The 15,294-nt window shown below is 48.5% G+C and overlaps 1 protein-coding gene across 2 annotated transcripts in view; it reads right to left on the reverse strand.

Moving 5' to 3' along the window:
* GATA2 (GATA binding protein 2) overlaps window positions 1-15,294 on the reverse strand; it is a 38,000-nt gene that overhangs the window by 19,767 nt on the left and 2,939 nt on the right. Inside the window, exon 1 of one of the 2 annotated variants that reach the window (XM_042454768.1) lies at window positions 12,012-12,087. The exons of the other annotated variant lie outside the window; for it this stretch is intronic. The gene's annotated coding sequence lies outside the window, so the exon portion shown is untranslated. Of the gene's footprint in view, window positions 1-12,011; window positions 12,088-15,294 lie in introns of those variants that run through there. 2 annotated transcript variants of the gene reach the window in all.

A 15,294-nucleotide genomic window follows, 5' to 3' on the forward strand; every position in this document is an offset into this window, starting at 1 on the left:
CATCATCATCATCTTAATAGTAATGCACTTTGAAAAGAAAAACAAGAAACATGCCTTTGAATCTACAGCTTGAAACATTGGAAACGTCAGGTTAGTTCAAAACTGAACATGGCTTGAGCCCGAGCTTTTTACAAAATTATTATTATTATTATTATTATTATTATTATTATTATTAAAAATAACAATTCCTGAACAAATCCTTTTGGAAATAACTATGGGAGAGAAGTCAGCGAACAAGAGTGATCCTAGAACAAGGATAGTAGTGCCCTAAAGCTGATAGAAAGAGGCAAATGCAAGGACTGAGTCTAAGCTTAGTCTTTTCCCATTTTGATTCCTTACATATAAAAGCGATCTACCCTCAGTCATATTTCTAAACCTTGACGCCTCCTTCACTTTGTATATAAAAACCACAACTCAGTCGTTGTTGTTGTTTTTTCTTTTTTAAAATGCTGTTTCTGAAAGAAAACTGTTTCCGTCCTTCTGAAGCGACCAAGGCTTTCAAGGCTCCTGGTTGAAAGGGCTCCGGCTTTTGGGCCGCTTGCTCAGCACTTCTCTCCCGCTGGAAACATATATAGACTGAACATATAGCCTCGGAAGAAGAGAAAGAACACCGCCAGTAGGCTACGAAGGGCCTTATCACACTTGGGGGGTTTGCAGCTCAGATCCACCGTCACTCCTGTTCTATATATCAAGGACGCATTGAAACAGCCTTCAGCTTTTGTCCCTAACAACAGCCAGACAGCCAGATAGATAGTGATAGGAGAAGAAGGATATATCATATATGTGTGTGTGTATGTACATATATATAAAATATATGGGAGACGAAGGATAGTTCATATAATATATGTATATATTTCATATACAGTATATAGGTAGAGAAGAAGGATATTTCACACACACACACACACACACACACACACATCATATATAGGTAGGAGAGGAAGGCTAGTTCATATACAGTATATATATATATATATATATATATTTCATATAGGTAGGAAAAGAAGAATAGTTCATATATATATATATATATATAGGTAGGGGAAGAATATACTATCCTTCTTCCCCTACCTATGTATATGAAATATATATACGTATATGAACTATCCTTCTTCCCTTACCTATATGTATGTGTGTGTGTGTGTGTGTGTGAACTATCCTTCTTTTTCTACACACACACACACACACACACACATACATATATACTATCCTTCTTCCCCTACATATATATATATGAACTATTCTTCTTTTCCTACCAATGTATATGAAATATGTATATATAGGGGAAGAAGAATAGTTCATATATGTACATAAATTGTAAGCCGCTCTGATAGCCTTGGCTGAAGAGCGGGGTATAAATAAATAACATTATATGTAGGAAAGGAAGGATATTTCAGATATATATGTTGCCATCTGCCCTCGAGCCAACCGACTCCTAGCGACTCCAGGACCCTCTCTTCCCCTTCTCTTCTTCGTTCCTGCAAGTATAGATATATATTGACTGAAGACTCCAAATCCCAGCCTTTGAAAGCCCCGCCATTTGGGCCACGGTCTCCTTCCGTCTGCCATCCATTCCTCCTTGCCTCCTTCCTCCTCGTGCAAATGGCTCCTAGAGCCTCCTTGGGAATGAACGGCCCCAAACCAGCCCCCTGGAATTTTGGTGGAGGGGGAGAAGGAGTATGTGTGTAGTAAATGCTGGGGAATGGTTTTCTACCCGTCCGTCCATCTTTCTCCCACCCATACAGACACACACCGATCGGTTCTCCAGATTATTTACTAGCGATCGGATTCCTGCTCCTTTGAGGGATCTGCTTGTCTCTAGTGCCTAAACTGTTCATGCCAATGGGGCACTTAGATGGAGAGATATGGTCTTCCGGATTTATCTCCGCAGAGGCAAGGAGGAGGCCATTCCGGCAAAGCCCTGGGAGTTGGAAAAGTTGTGATCTCCTCCGAGTTTTGACACAACCGAGATTATTTTTAATCCTTCAATGTTAAGGCAGGGCAGGTATCAATTTTACTTGGGTCTCTGGGGGCTTAGGGCGACCCCCCTGCATTTCAGAGGGTTTTCTTAAGCAATCCTCAAATGTGGTTTTAGCCTCTGAAAGATCGTCTACAGCGCCTGGAATTCATTGGTGGTCTCCCCTCCGAGTACTAACCAGGGCTGGCCCTGCTTAGCTTCCAAGATCTGGACCCTTTTTAGGATATTTGCCCCCATAATTGTGCTGTCATGGCCGTATTTTGTCTCCCATTCGCCCTCCTTTTCCCCTTTCTGCCATGCTTTGAAAAAGAGAGGTCACAGTTTTTGTGTGTTTTAAGGGCTGTGAGGCCATGGTCTAGAAGAGTTTGTTTCTCTTCTAGAACATGGCCTCATAGCGCGAAAAACCCAAACAGACAAAAAAAAAAAAAAAAAAAACACCTATGGATGCCGGCCATGAAAGCCTTGGATTTCATACAGGAGAGGCCATATTTGTTAAACACACACATACACACACCTTAATTTGAGACAGATACCTGTATCCCTGGTAGGAGAACAGACACCACACACTGAGAACAGACCTAACAAAACTGGTTGTAAAGAGACAGACCAAGGGGAGATTGTTACTACTACTTCCACCCCACGACCCCCCCCCCCCCCCGGCGCCCACCCAGGGAGAAATTAGGTCTGGCACTACCAACACACACACACAACCCCCTTTTATTCTGTTGCTGTCGGTGGAAAAAGAGCCAGCCTTAGTGCAGGGCTCTCTGAGTGTTGGACTAGGACTCTGGGAGGCCAGGGTTCAAATCCCCTGCTCAGCCATGGAAAACCACTGGTTGACGTTTGGCATGTCACACTCTCTCAGCCTCAGAGAACTCTTGCTAAGAAAAATTTACGATTAACTCACTTTAGTGTCAGTTTGAAAGCACATCACAAGGAGGTAGAAAAGGTGGCATATAATGCAAATATCTACTCCCCGGCTGCACTCAAACAAAAGTATGGAGCAGAGGGAATACCTTAAAATACATGGGGAGGCGACCCTGTGCGCCCTATATTTTTATGTTATGTTATTTTCTTTTTCCACCCGTGCATTCCGGACTTCCACCCCTTCGAGGAGCCCAATTCCTCGCACAGATTCAGGGAGAAACTGGTGTCTGGATCTGGCAAGGAGAAGGTAAATCCGGTGGCAGAGTACAGTACTCTAAACCTTGCCAACCAAGGCATGCCATTTCTGTGCCTTGAAACGAGATGATAATTAAAGCTTCCCCGCCGCCCTTGCTAGCTAACCACAGTCCCCAGGGCAACCCCTTCCTGGCTGCCAGCCTTGGCACTACCAGGGCTGACTATCCTGAAGTTCGTCTCTCTCTCTTTTTGAATCCTCTTCGTGGTGGGTTAAGTTTTTAAGTCGCTCCTTTGTCTCTTCTCTTCTGCGAGGGATGCTAACTAGGCCTCTCGTGATCACCTTCCAGCTCCTCCCTCCCTCCCTTTTATCCAATAATAATAATAATAATAATAATAATAATAATAATAATAACAACAACAACAACAACAACAATAGCAGAAGCGATCTCCAACCAGTGCCTGTTTTCTTTTCCCGGTTGTAAAGAGCAGTGTGCATCAAGGGAGGACCGAAAGCGTCATTTTCCGTATGATTTTTAAGAGCTGGTTAATGAGAAACTCGCCTTTCTATAAAGTCGGGCCACTTTCACCTCGCACCCACGCACAGAAATTTACCACGTCGGCGACAAAATGACCGCCACATCGGTTTTATTTCCACTCTCCCAGAATGATTTTGTCCCTCTTTCTTAAGGAAAGGAAAATAAAATAAAATAAATCACTCCTTCTTCCCTGGGGAAAACACGGCGTTTACTCCTCAAAGGCACCAAAATCATGTTTATTTTACATCCCCCCCCACTCCAGCTTTTACTGATGGCTTCTTCTTTTAAGTGACACCCTACCTTTCGATTTGGTACCCAGAAGAGATCTCTATGCTTCTTCATAGCCCTAGATAAAAGAGGACATCTTGCAAATTTTAGGTGGAAATATAAGCCCCGCTTTATTCTAGATCCAGGTAAATGTGAGCATAGGATTGCAGCCCTATGTTCAAAACCCCAAAGTTATAGGAAGGGGAGACAAAAGGAATGCAATGCCCCCCTATTAGGAATTCTGCCCCCTACCCATGAGTTTGTTTCTTCTTCTTTGGAGAGCCATGCTTGCATTATGCCCCTCTCTCAGCTCCATTCCTGCAAAACTTTCAGACATAAACCAACCTTGTCCCTTAGGAACAGCCTTCCCAAACTCAGTTTTTAAAAAATTACACACACACACACACACACACACGTCATTATTTGCTCTTCTAAAACCATTTCCCCAGATATCTGTGGGTCGATATAATTCAAAAGGCGGCATAAACCACACTTCCCAGCCCAACTAAAACAACAAGTTGACAACAAAGGCGTGGCTGGCTTATTTCAAACGCCTGGACAGTCTTTCTTTCTTTTGCCACCCGGAGTGGCCCATTTGTCACTGGGGCATTCCCTGGTTTTTAAATATATATAAACCTCTGACCCCAGATCGAGGTTTGGGAGAGAAGTTAATCCCCCCTTTTCTTCCCAAATGTCTTCTCCTTTTGCTGCCAAGAGTTGGAAAACTGTGGCGGGTGAGAGAAAAAAGTAACACAAGGCTGCCCAGTTTAAAGATTTTGGGGGACAGGGGGCAGCTTCCAGGGCCTAATATCACCCCTTTCCTCTCCCCTGAAAGCTTCAGTTTAGCCACAAGGACACCCACCTCCTAAAGTCATTGAACCTTTCAACCCTCCTATTTTAAGAAGCTCAGTTGGCATCAAAAATCACTCTTTTAGTGACTTTACATTTAGAAAGTCCCACCTCCAGGGCCCTCTTGGGCCATCAAGTGGAGAAAAACTAAAGATCTAGCAGGTTTTAAAAGTGTGTGTGTGTGTGTCTGTGTGTGAATTTGCACTCACTAAGGCAGTGGGGTGTCAGGTCCCTCCCCCCTTCCCCATAAATGAGAGTCTCTGTTCTGTCCCCATTTTAAAGTAGTCCTTAAGTGCCTTCAAAGTGACTCCGACATCTTGGCGAACTAGTCCGACAGGCAAGCCACTACACCAGGCTGCCTGGCTCACTCCAGTTTTGAAAAGGCTTCAAAATAGTATCTTGATTTTATTTTATTTTCAAATCCTCCAGCCCTATGGGCACCATCACCCATAGTAGGTGAAGAAGAAGAGGGGGAAAAACTACTTTCCCTCTAGTTCCAAATGTGGAGTATCGCCCGGATTGGGGAAGGAAGGAAATGTTCAACAAGTGGTTCTGCCATTGACCTGGAAGTTATTATGCTCCAGACATTGTGTGTGTGTGTATTTGTTTTGCTTCTACCGACACTTCCCGGGCCCTCGGAGATGGTAGCCCTTCATTTAACTGAGTGTAACCTAGAGGAGTGGTGATCCCTCTGTATGTGGTGTAAGCAAGGGGGAGAGGACTTAGTAGGACTTAGTGTGTCTAACCTCCACGTTACAACGTTGGGCGATGAAGAGGCCTTCCAAACATTTCAGAGAACTGGCCTTGGGAGTGCAGGCTTTCTAATTATACAGAACTCCTTTCTACTTTTCTTCTGCTCCCAGAGGAAGGCAAAGGGTTCCGAGCAACTAGGATTACTTTCTTATATTCCTGGGGCAAAAGAAGGAGCTTTGGACCTTATCAGTTCTGCCTTCAGCAGTTTGGCTCTTGGAAAAGTAACAGAATGTTATATGTGTTGGCACCAGTTTATGGAGGCCACCCAGTGGTGCTGGCCTACCTTCACATACCTGGAGTCTAAGGCAATGCAACTTAAGTACTGTTGTCCTCTGTGTGTGTGTGTGTGTGAGAGAGAGAGAGAGAGAGAGAGAGACAGAGACAGAGACAGAGACAGAGAGAAAGAGAAAGAGAGAGAGAGATCCGAGGTCGGACTAGGAGGGGAAAATCTACATCTAGCTCTCTAGGAATAGCACTATTTGACCACCTCTGTCTGTGTGTATGTGTGTAAGAGAGAGAGAGACAGAGAGAGAGATGGACTAATGGTACTATTTTTAGAGAGCTAGATGTGTATTTTCTCCTTCTACCTCGGACCTCTCTCTCTCTCTCTCTCTCTCTCTCTCTCTCTTACACACACAGAAAGGTGATCAAATTGTGCTATTCCTAGAGAACTGGAGATATAGATCTCCCCCCCCCCCTTCCAGTCCAACTTCTGGTTGTCTGTGTTCCAGTTACATCCTCCCTATTTGCGGGCAAAAGAACTGGAGTCAATGGCAGCCCAGGAGAAGGAGGACCAGGTGGGTGGTTGAAAGAGCGAGCTCAGCTGGTGCCCTCTGCTAAGATCAGGGGGGCAGAGGAGGTCCTAGGAGGGCCACTAGGCACCGCAGAATGGGGGCCTCCAGAAAAAGGGAGGACATACCCCAAGAAAAAACTGAAAACACTAGTAGAAGTGTCAAGGCATGCTTCTTAGTGATGCTCCAAAGGAAGGGCATGTTGGGATCCCTCCTGGGCAGAAGGTGGGATGGAGGACAGGTCCTGGACAAGGAGGAGGACAGTCTGCTCAGCCAAGATGTGAGGCCTGGCAGCCAGGGATGAATGGGGGGGGGGGTCTGCCTTCCCCGCAGGCGGCCCCAGTCACTCCGACGCCGGGGCTCTGACGTCACCCGCCGCGGCCAAATTCGCCAGGAAATGAACTTTTTAATAATAAGGGCCCCCTCCACTCCTGAGCACTCTTCCAGGCCCCCCAGGAGCAGGAGCAGGAGCAGCCTCCTTGCCCTCTTCTTCCCTTTCCCCGCCTAAGGTCCCTGCTATTCCTTCCCTGGGACTGAAGCCCCCCTCCCGGCCCACCGCCAGCCCCACTCCTGGGGCCCGTCCTTGCCTCCCTCCCTCCCTCCCACCGAGGCTTTGCCCAAGGCATCCTCTCCACTCCCTGCATCCGCATGGAAGAAATAATACGGTTCGACAGCCGCTTTAACTGCCACGGCTCTATGCTACAGGATGCTGGGATCTCCAGTTCTGGGAGACATTCAGCCGCCTCTGGCAGAGAGCTCTGGTGCCACAGCCAACTGCAAATCCCAGGATCCCCTAGCATGGAGCAAAGTGGTGCCAAACTGGATGATTTCTGCCGCCTTTAGGCACCCATCTGAGGAAGCAGACCTACATGTCTACATAAAGCTTGTGCTACAACTTCTTTTACACATCTGAGGAAGTCGAGTGAAGTCTAGGAAATCTTTCCTTCGGTTAGTCTCAAAGGGGCTCCAAGGTCCCTTGGCGGGATGAACTGATGAATTTAATGAATTAACAGAGTTCCTCTCTGGGGCCCCAACGAACCATCATGCCTAGACTTCCATAGGATAGAGCCAGGGCAGTTAAAGCGGGATCAAACTGGATTATTTCTGCAGTGTGCATGCAGTCCCTCCGAGAAAAAGGAGAGAGAAAACACACAGAGAGAGTCTAAGTCGAGGTAAGATGATGAAAGATCTGGGGAAACGGGGAGAAAAGGAAAAGGTTGTGTCTTGGTCCCCCCCTCCCCGCTCCTCTCCTCTTGTTTGGCTGGAGGCCTTCAGGCGGCTTCTTGGGTGGGATGGTCAAGATGGAGGGTCCACATACACACACAAACACACACATATGAGGCAAGGGAGGGGGGCTGTGGAGGTAAAGGCTCGGGTCTGGCAGGCGCCTCTCTTGTCCTTCAGGGTCAGGGGATGCCTGGGGACAAGTGAGGCGGGACGGCAACACAACACCCTTCCAGGGCGATGGTGTGTGTATGTGTGCGTGCGTGTGTTCGTGTACAGATCAGGCCTTTGGGTCTCCCCTCCGACCACCTCAACCTTTGGTTTGTGTGTTTAAGAAAGCTGCCACGTCTCCTCCAGACGCCTTGCAAGGACGCAGACACACAAAGAGCTTTGAAATATGTACATGTATCAGGCAAGGGGAGTGTGTGTGGTTTACACAACAATCGCAACTTTCTGCTCCACAAGGTACAACTCGGGGGTGGGGGGGAGAGGAAATTAAAAGATCCCTCCTCTGCCTTGGGGACAAGGTGGGAAAGTGTCTGTTGGGAATGGTGTGGGGCGATGACACGCGTCCCCGAAGTCCCCAAAGGTCAAGGGCTGGTGGGTGCTTTGGGACCAAGGCAAGTCGGGAAAATAGGAGACAACCCCCCCCCCCCCCCCGCTCATAAGGGCCATGCAAAGGGCTTCGGGTTTCCTAACGAACGGCGAGGAAAATGGAAGTCAGCGGCAGAAAGATTGGCCCTTTTAATGCCAATATTTTCATATATATATATATGAAATTAAAAAGAATATGTATATAATATTTATTTGCATTTCACGCGGAGAGCTTTTTGCGAACGAGAGAAAGCAAGATCCTTTTGTTACTGAGGCTCGGAGGGCATTTTCGGAGTGACATTTTCACGAGAGGCGTTTTAGTTAGAAACCCGCCGCGGTTTCTAACAGAAAGTTAAAGGATCCTTTTTTAAAAATAATAATAACAACAACAGAAGGAAACCTCGGCACTGAATTTTACCCGAACGGCAAAACAAGAGACGACGGAAGCGGATTTGACTGTTATCTACAGTCCCCTAAGGCTGCGAAGGCTGCCTTCTTTCCCTGCCTATGAAGCCCAGGCTGCTTTTGGGGGTGAAGGGGGGGAGGCATTGTGGGGGGCGGGAGGCGTTTGTTTTAGACAGGTGATAAAATCGCAGTTAACGAGCTGATAATTCGCCCTTGTTTGTTTTAAAAGACAAATTGTAAAGATTAATCAAGCGGCTTGATTTATGGAGGCAGAGATTGCGAGAGAGACCCTAAGGCTGCCCTGGAAACTCTCCCGAAGCCCCCCCCCCCGGTCAGGTTTCCCCTGAGGCAGGAGACCCGACAGCAAGTGCCGGGATGACCAGGGGTCCTCCGTTTCCCGGACACATCCTACATTTCCGCCTTCTGGCCAGGAAGGATTCCAAAAGGTCCTCCTTTTAGAGCAGGACTAAAAAGCATGACTTTTGTATTTCATGTTTTAGCTCAGGGGGAACTAGTCGTTCCGGGAGCTGTCCTACATTTCCACCTTCTGGCCAGGAGGGATTCCAAAAGGTTTTCCGTTTGGAGCAGGACTGAGAATCATGATTCTATGTTTTATTCAAATACATAGCCGTGTTAGTTGGAGCACCTTTGAGACTCACTGAAAGAAAAAAATTGCCAGCATGATCTTTCCTAGACTTCACTCTATTCCTGAGGAAGTAGACTGAAGTCTACGAGTCTCAAAGGTGCTACAAGATCTCTCTACCTACCGTTTATGACCTGTCCTACATTTCCACTTTTCCAAAACCTCCGGAGCAGGACTCAGAAGCATGGATTTCCATTTCTAGCAGTGTTTTGAGCGATCGTTTGGTCATGTCCTACATCTTGCTTTCATTTTGCGGGGCCTCTCCGTCCTCCTTTGCGGTGATAGGACACATCGGGTCTCCCTGATCGTGGGGAGGGATGACAAACACGCGTGTCGGACCCTTTTCTTCTTCGATTCATTCATTCCCTCCTTGGGAACCAACTAAGCCGAACACCTTTTGGATTCCCAGGGCTGAGGTTCAGCTCAAGCCGCTTCACACGGCTGGTTAAGCAAGGCTGCTGGGTCAATGGGGTGGAAAAAGCCTGGCTACTGGGCGAAAGGGGATTTGTTTATTTATTAGGCGGGATCTGGATCAAGGGGAGAGAAGGGGCCGCTGGGAAGAGACCTTTCAACACGGAGGGAGAAAAGAAAATACAAAACAACCGGGTTGATCTGCACGTTTCTAACAGGGAAGGCGGCCGGAGTTATATATATAACTTAGTGGCACACTAATACAGTATACTATATATATTTTAATGTGCCACTAACGGCGTGCTTCCTGCCTCCAGCAAGACAGATAGAGTGATGTAGAGGGATCCTTGCAGAGTGATCGCTTGAGGAAAAGAAGACGGATCATTCCCAGAGAGGTTGGCTTTGGGGCTCGGTTTGGTTTCTCTTTCTCTCTTCCCCGAGTTGCAACAAGTTTTGTTTCCCATCAGTTCTGGGACTTTGGAAACAAGAAAAACCCCGTTCCATCTTCACGTGTATTTTTGGGTCTTGTGTGTGCCTTCAAGTCGTCTCCGACTTTTTGGCTACCCTAAGGCGACCTATCAAACGTATTCCGACTTATGGAGACCCGAACACAAACCTATGAAACCTGTTCCGACTGAGGGAGACCCTAAAGACAACCTATCAAGCCTACTTCCATTTATGGCGGCCCTAAAGCAAACCTATGAAGCCTATTCCGATTTAGGGAGACCCTAAAAGAAGCCTAAGGCAAATCAAATCCATGCATTGTGTGCGATGCACTGCAATACGCCAGAAACGCATCTTTAGCAACCACCTCCTTTGGCTCCTAAAGACCCATCTGGCGCCTGGCACACCCGATTTTATTGTATTTTTATTTATGTTTTCGATAGGCATGTCGTTGAGATAACCTCTGCCTCCGCCCCCCGCTATATTTGCAAGAATAATATACGCACAGCAACACACACATATACAACACTTGAGCAACGGTTAGCTGTGCCTCTTGGGCTGCCAAAGCACCTGCGAGGTGGAAAGGAGACCCACCTCTTCCCAACCCTCAGACCAGACCCCTCCTCCTGATTTATCTCACTTCTAGAGACTTTCAACAGAATTAATGAGCAGGAAGCTAGACCTATTCTTACAGGCATGAAGTCTGGTGCTAGAGAGTGTTGCCTCGGCTATATATTCCTCAGATATCATTAACAAAGAGATCTAGGCAGATGGATTTGTAAGGAGGTAAATGCAAATGTGTAGATAGGTACTTGTGTGTTTGTAGGTAGGTACATGCATATTTGTAGATATGTACATCCATATGTGTAGATAGGTAGTTGTATATTTGTAGATAGGTACATGCATATTTGCAAATAGGTAGTTGTATATTTGTAGATAGGTACATGCATATGTGTAGATAGGAACATGCAGACTTGTAGATATGTACGTGCAAATTTGTAGATAGGTACATGCATATGTGTAGATAGGTACATTAAGACCTTGTATATTTGTAAATAGGTACATGCATGTGGATGATGGAGGCAGCCAGGGCTGCCAGTGCTCTGGCTTTTGCGCCTGGGCTTTCTCGGAACTTTGCTTCGCCCCCTTCTTGCTTTCCCTTCGGAAAGTGTCTGAGAGAGAGGCCTGCGATGCCCGATGGCCACCCATGATCCAGGCCGGCTTTGTGGCTTCCTTGCCTCTCGCTCCTCCTGGGCCAAGGCTGCCTTTCCCCCTCCTGGCCCCGGGCAGCAAGGACCTCGTTTCTTCCTGGCCGAGAAGAGGGCAAGGCTCACAGAGTAACGCCGCTGCCCGCCTTCCAACGGGGAGAAACTTTGCCTGGCCTCTCCTTTGGGCTCGCTCCCTCCCTCCCTCCTCCTCCTCCTCCTCCTCCTCCTCCTCCTCCTCCTCCTCCTCCTTTTCTGTCCCACTCTTTTCCGATCCGACTTGCAAACTTCCGAGGCGAGGCTCCAGTTCTGTCTCGCTTCCCCCTTCGCCCCCCAACAATCCCATCCCCGAGGGAAGAGGGGCAGAAGCCAGGAAGGAAAAGGAGCTCGCAGGGTGTAGGAAAGACCCGGGGTGGCTTTCAATCCCAGAGGAGCAGAGGTCCTAGGGCCGCAAAGGAGGACTCCGCCGAAGGTCGGAGCTTCCAGGAAAAGGGAGAACAAACGAGCCAAGAAAAACTCTAAAGCCTCATGCCTGCTTCTTAGCCTTGCTCCAAACAGAGGATGTTTGGAACATTTTCCTCCCGGACCAGAAGGTGGACATGGAGGACGTGTCCTGGAAAAGGAGGAGCAGAAGGTGGGTGTGGAGGAGGAGGACCTCTGGTCCCCCTTGTTTCAACGGCAAGCCCTTCAGAGCAGGAATGGGACTCCCCCCACCCGATCATGCAAAGGAGATCTTTTGAAATACAGATATACAGTATATAGATTCTCTCTCAACGTCAGTGTACTCACAGGGCTGGAGGGGTCTCTCTGCAGAAGCCTGATCCGGGCGGCAGCAGCAGCAGCAGAGAGCTCCTCATCGCCAGCGGAGGGGGAAGGAGGGGGGGGGGGGGGGGGGGCGACCCGGGGCGAAACCCGGGGGAAAGGGGGGGGGGGTGTCGCAGGCTGAGCAAAGCACCCGGCTCCTGCTTTTGCGTTTGCTCCAGCCCCGCCGCCTCCTCCTCCTCCTCCTCCTCCTCCTCCTCCTTCGCAGTGTTCCAGCCAACCAGCCCAAGGAGTCAGGTACAGAAATAGAATCACGTACAGCTGGCGTCAGAAAACACACACACACAAACTCACACGCAGACACACACACACCCCTCCCTGCCTGGTCTTCCGGGTGAGCCCAATCCCGGCAGGACAACAGCCCCCGATCCCCGGTTGTTGCTGCTGCTCCTGCAGCTACAAGGGGAGCAGGCGTCCTCCTTTTCCCGAACGCACCCTTTTCCACACTCTGCCCAGGAGAGATCCCAAAAGAGGCATGGCTAAGAGGCATGGTTTTCTATTTCTACACAGTGTTTTGAGGTTTGATGTTAGTCGTGTCTTTTCTTTTCCTCTTTTAACTCTCTTACATTTTGCGGTGCCTAGTTCTCCTCCTTTGTGATGAGGACGTCTAGTCACCCCGGGCTGAGAGGGATCAGCTGTCCTCCTTTTCCAGGACATGCCCTGCATTCGCACCTTCCGTCCAGGAGGAATTCCGAAAGGTCCTCCATTCGGAGCATGACTAAGGAGCATGGGTTTATATTTCTATAGGGGTGTTTTGAGCTTTCGTTTGGGCACGTCCCTCCATTGTTTTTATCCTTGAATCTCCTCTATTTTGCGGTGCCTGGTTGTCCTCCTTTGCTGTTCTAGGACCTCTGGTCAGCCTGTGCAGGGAGAGGGGGGGGGAGAGGGAGGCTTCTCCCACTCCCGTCTCTTTCTTTCTGCAGCCAGTGTGGTGTAGTGGTTTGAGCACTGGAGACCAGGGTTCGGATCCTGGCTCGGCCAGCGCTGGGTGACCCTTGGGCAAGTCACACTCTCTCAGCCTCAGAGGATGGCCATGGCAGACCCCCTTCTGAAGAAACTGGACAAGAAAACCCCGTGATAGCTTCACCTTAGAGTCGCCATAAGTCGGAAACTTATGCGACTTGAAGGCACACAACATCAACAAAGTAGGGGTCTCTCTGGAGTGTGTGTATGTGTGTGTTCCATACAAGAAGCTCCGACAACCAACGGGGTCCATCCGACCCCCGACCCCCGTCTCCTCTCCCCACCCCGCGAAAGAAACCGCTGCTTCTTATCCCACCAGGACCCTCCCCAGACTTATAGGGGAAGGGTGGGATGCGACCTACACATTTGGGGAACGCTGAGAGATGGAGCGCCTGCTTGCAGATCAGGCCAAAGAAGTAGGAGCAAGATCTCTCTAGCAAATGACACCTCCCCATCCCTTAGCTACACATCCCAGCCTTGCTGCCTGTTCCCCCCAAGGGGACTGACTATATATTCCTTTCATTTGAGGGAGCAATGGCCAAGAGGAGAGATTAGGTATCTCCTTTATTTCCCTCCTGAAAATGTGCCCTCTCTGCCCAGTGCACCTTGAAAAGGGTGCCAAGAAGATTTGGAACTATGAGACGGTTCTCTTGGGGAGGCATTAGACCACCCCGTGGCGTTGACTTGCCCAAGGACAGCCAGCGGGGTTTCCGACCTCGAGCTGGGATCCGAACCCTGGTCTTCAGGGTCATAGTCCAATGCTCAAACCATGGGTGACCAGGGCTTCCACAGGAAAAAATGTGCCTTCCTTGAAATGGGTGCCAAGAGGGTTTGGAAAGTGTCTCTTGCCCCTAAAAGAAATGCTTCTCTTCGGGAGGCATTAAAACACCCACAAAAAGAGAAAGAGGGCTAAAGAAATCTCCTTCTCTTTAGCCTTATCAAAGGAAGGAAGGAAGGGGAAGGGGAAGGAGAGGGAAGGGAGAAAAGAAGTCTGCTTGTCGCCTTCCAGGCTTTCCCTCCCGCCCTGCATTGGTGCTTTTTGAGCTTTCCCTCCTTCAGAGCCTTCTTCTTCTCATTCGCTCAGCTCCGTCCTCCTACCTGCCTCTCCTGCCTGCCTTGTCTCTTCTTTCTCAAAGCCTGGTGCACCTGACGGCTGGCAAAGGCATTGGGTGAGCCTCTAGTTTGTCAGCCACTGAAGGGCCACCCAGCCTTCGCCATCGTCTGCCTCCCCCCTCCTCCGAGTCCTTTGAGCCAGGGCTCTGTAGTTTCCCCCTCGTGTCGCTCCTGCATCTGAATCCAAGCCTCCCTTTAGGTCGGGCCGGCCAGGGGTTATCAATAATTCTTTCTCTCCCCCCTAAAAAAAAAAAAACCCCAGAAAACCAATCACCGCAAAATAAAGCAAGCAGAGAGCATTCCGGATGGAGGAACCACCATAAAATGACCACCGAACAGAAGAAAGTCCCGCTTTCTTTCTTTTAGGGAAGTTTGCTCGGCTGCATTATATATATATATATATACACACACACACACACACTCTTAATTCGAGTCGGGACCACTTCACCATTTTCCTATCCACCCCTTTTCTTCCTTTCCCCAAGAAAATCCGGCTAGATCTGAAAATCCACATTCAGAAAGCGGGAGGAACAGGTCTTGAGGGGGTTGAGGTGCTCAATAGATCCTACTCTGCAGCCCCACAGAAATATAGCAGGATTTATCTATGTAGAAACACCGATCGACATAAATGCACTGAGCTTTGGGAGGGTGAGAAGAAGTGTTAGGCGGGTCCTCGCTTGGTTTTTGATTTATTAAAAGACAGTTATTCGTTTTACTATGCATCTGGACTCAATGGCAATTCTGAAAGTTATATTTCTACAAATCCTATTAAAATGTCCCAGGGAGATTTCATTTGTGGACAATCAGGTTCCTGTCTGCGCACAAGATTTTAGGCGTTTCTCAATGGCCTTCGAGGAGGGAATGAATGCATGCAAACTGGTCAGTTCTTGCAACTGAGACAAAAGGGAAAAAGACAAATTCGGCTCAATCTAGAGGGTCCCCCCCCTTTTCATTATCCGCGCGTCTTTGCGACTTGCATTTCCTGAGTCTTTATTTGAGCTTTCTAGAACTGTGTTTGTTGTGAGCCTTTGCCTTGCGATTTTTGTCGTGGTTGTGTGCCTTTTTCCGACTTAGGGCGATCCTAAGGCGACCTTAGCCTGGGCTTTTCTTGGCAAGATTTGCTCAGCGAGGAGGCTTGTCATGGCTTCTTTTACATTTGCCTCACACGGTCATT

The sequence above is a fragment of the Sceloporus undulatus genome, chromosome 2 (genome assembly GCF_019175285.1).
Source record: "Sceloporus undulatus isolate JIND9_A2432 ecotype Alabama chromosome 2, SceUnd_v1.1, whole genome shotgun sequence".
NCBI classification, from domain to species: Eukaryota; Metazoa; Chordata; class Lepidosauria; order Squamata; family Phrynosomatidae; genus Sceloporus; species Sceloporus undulatus.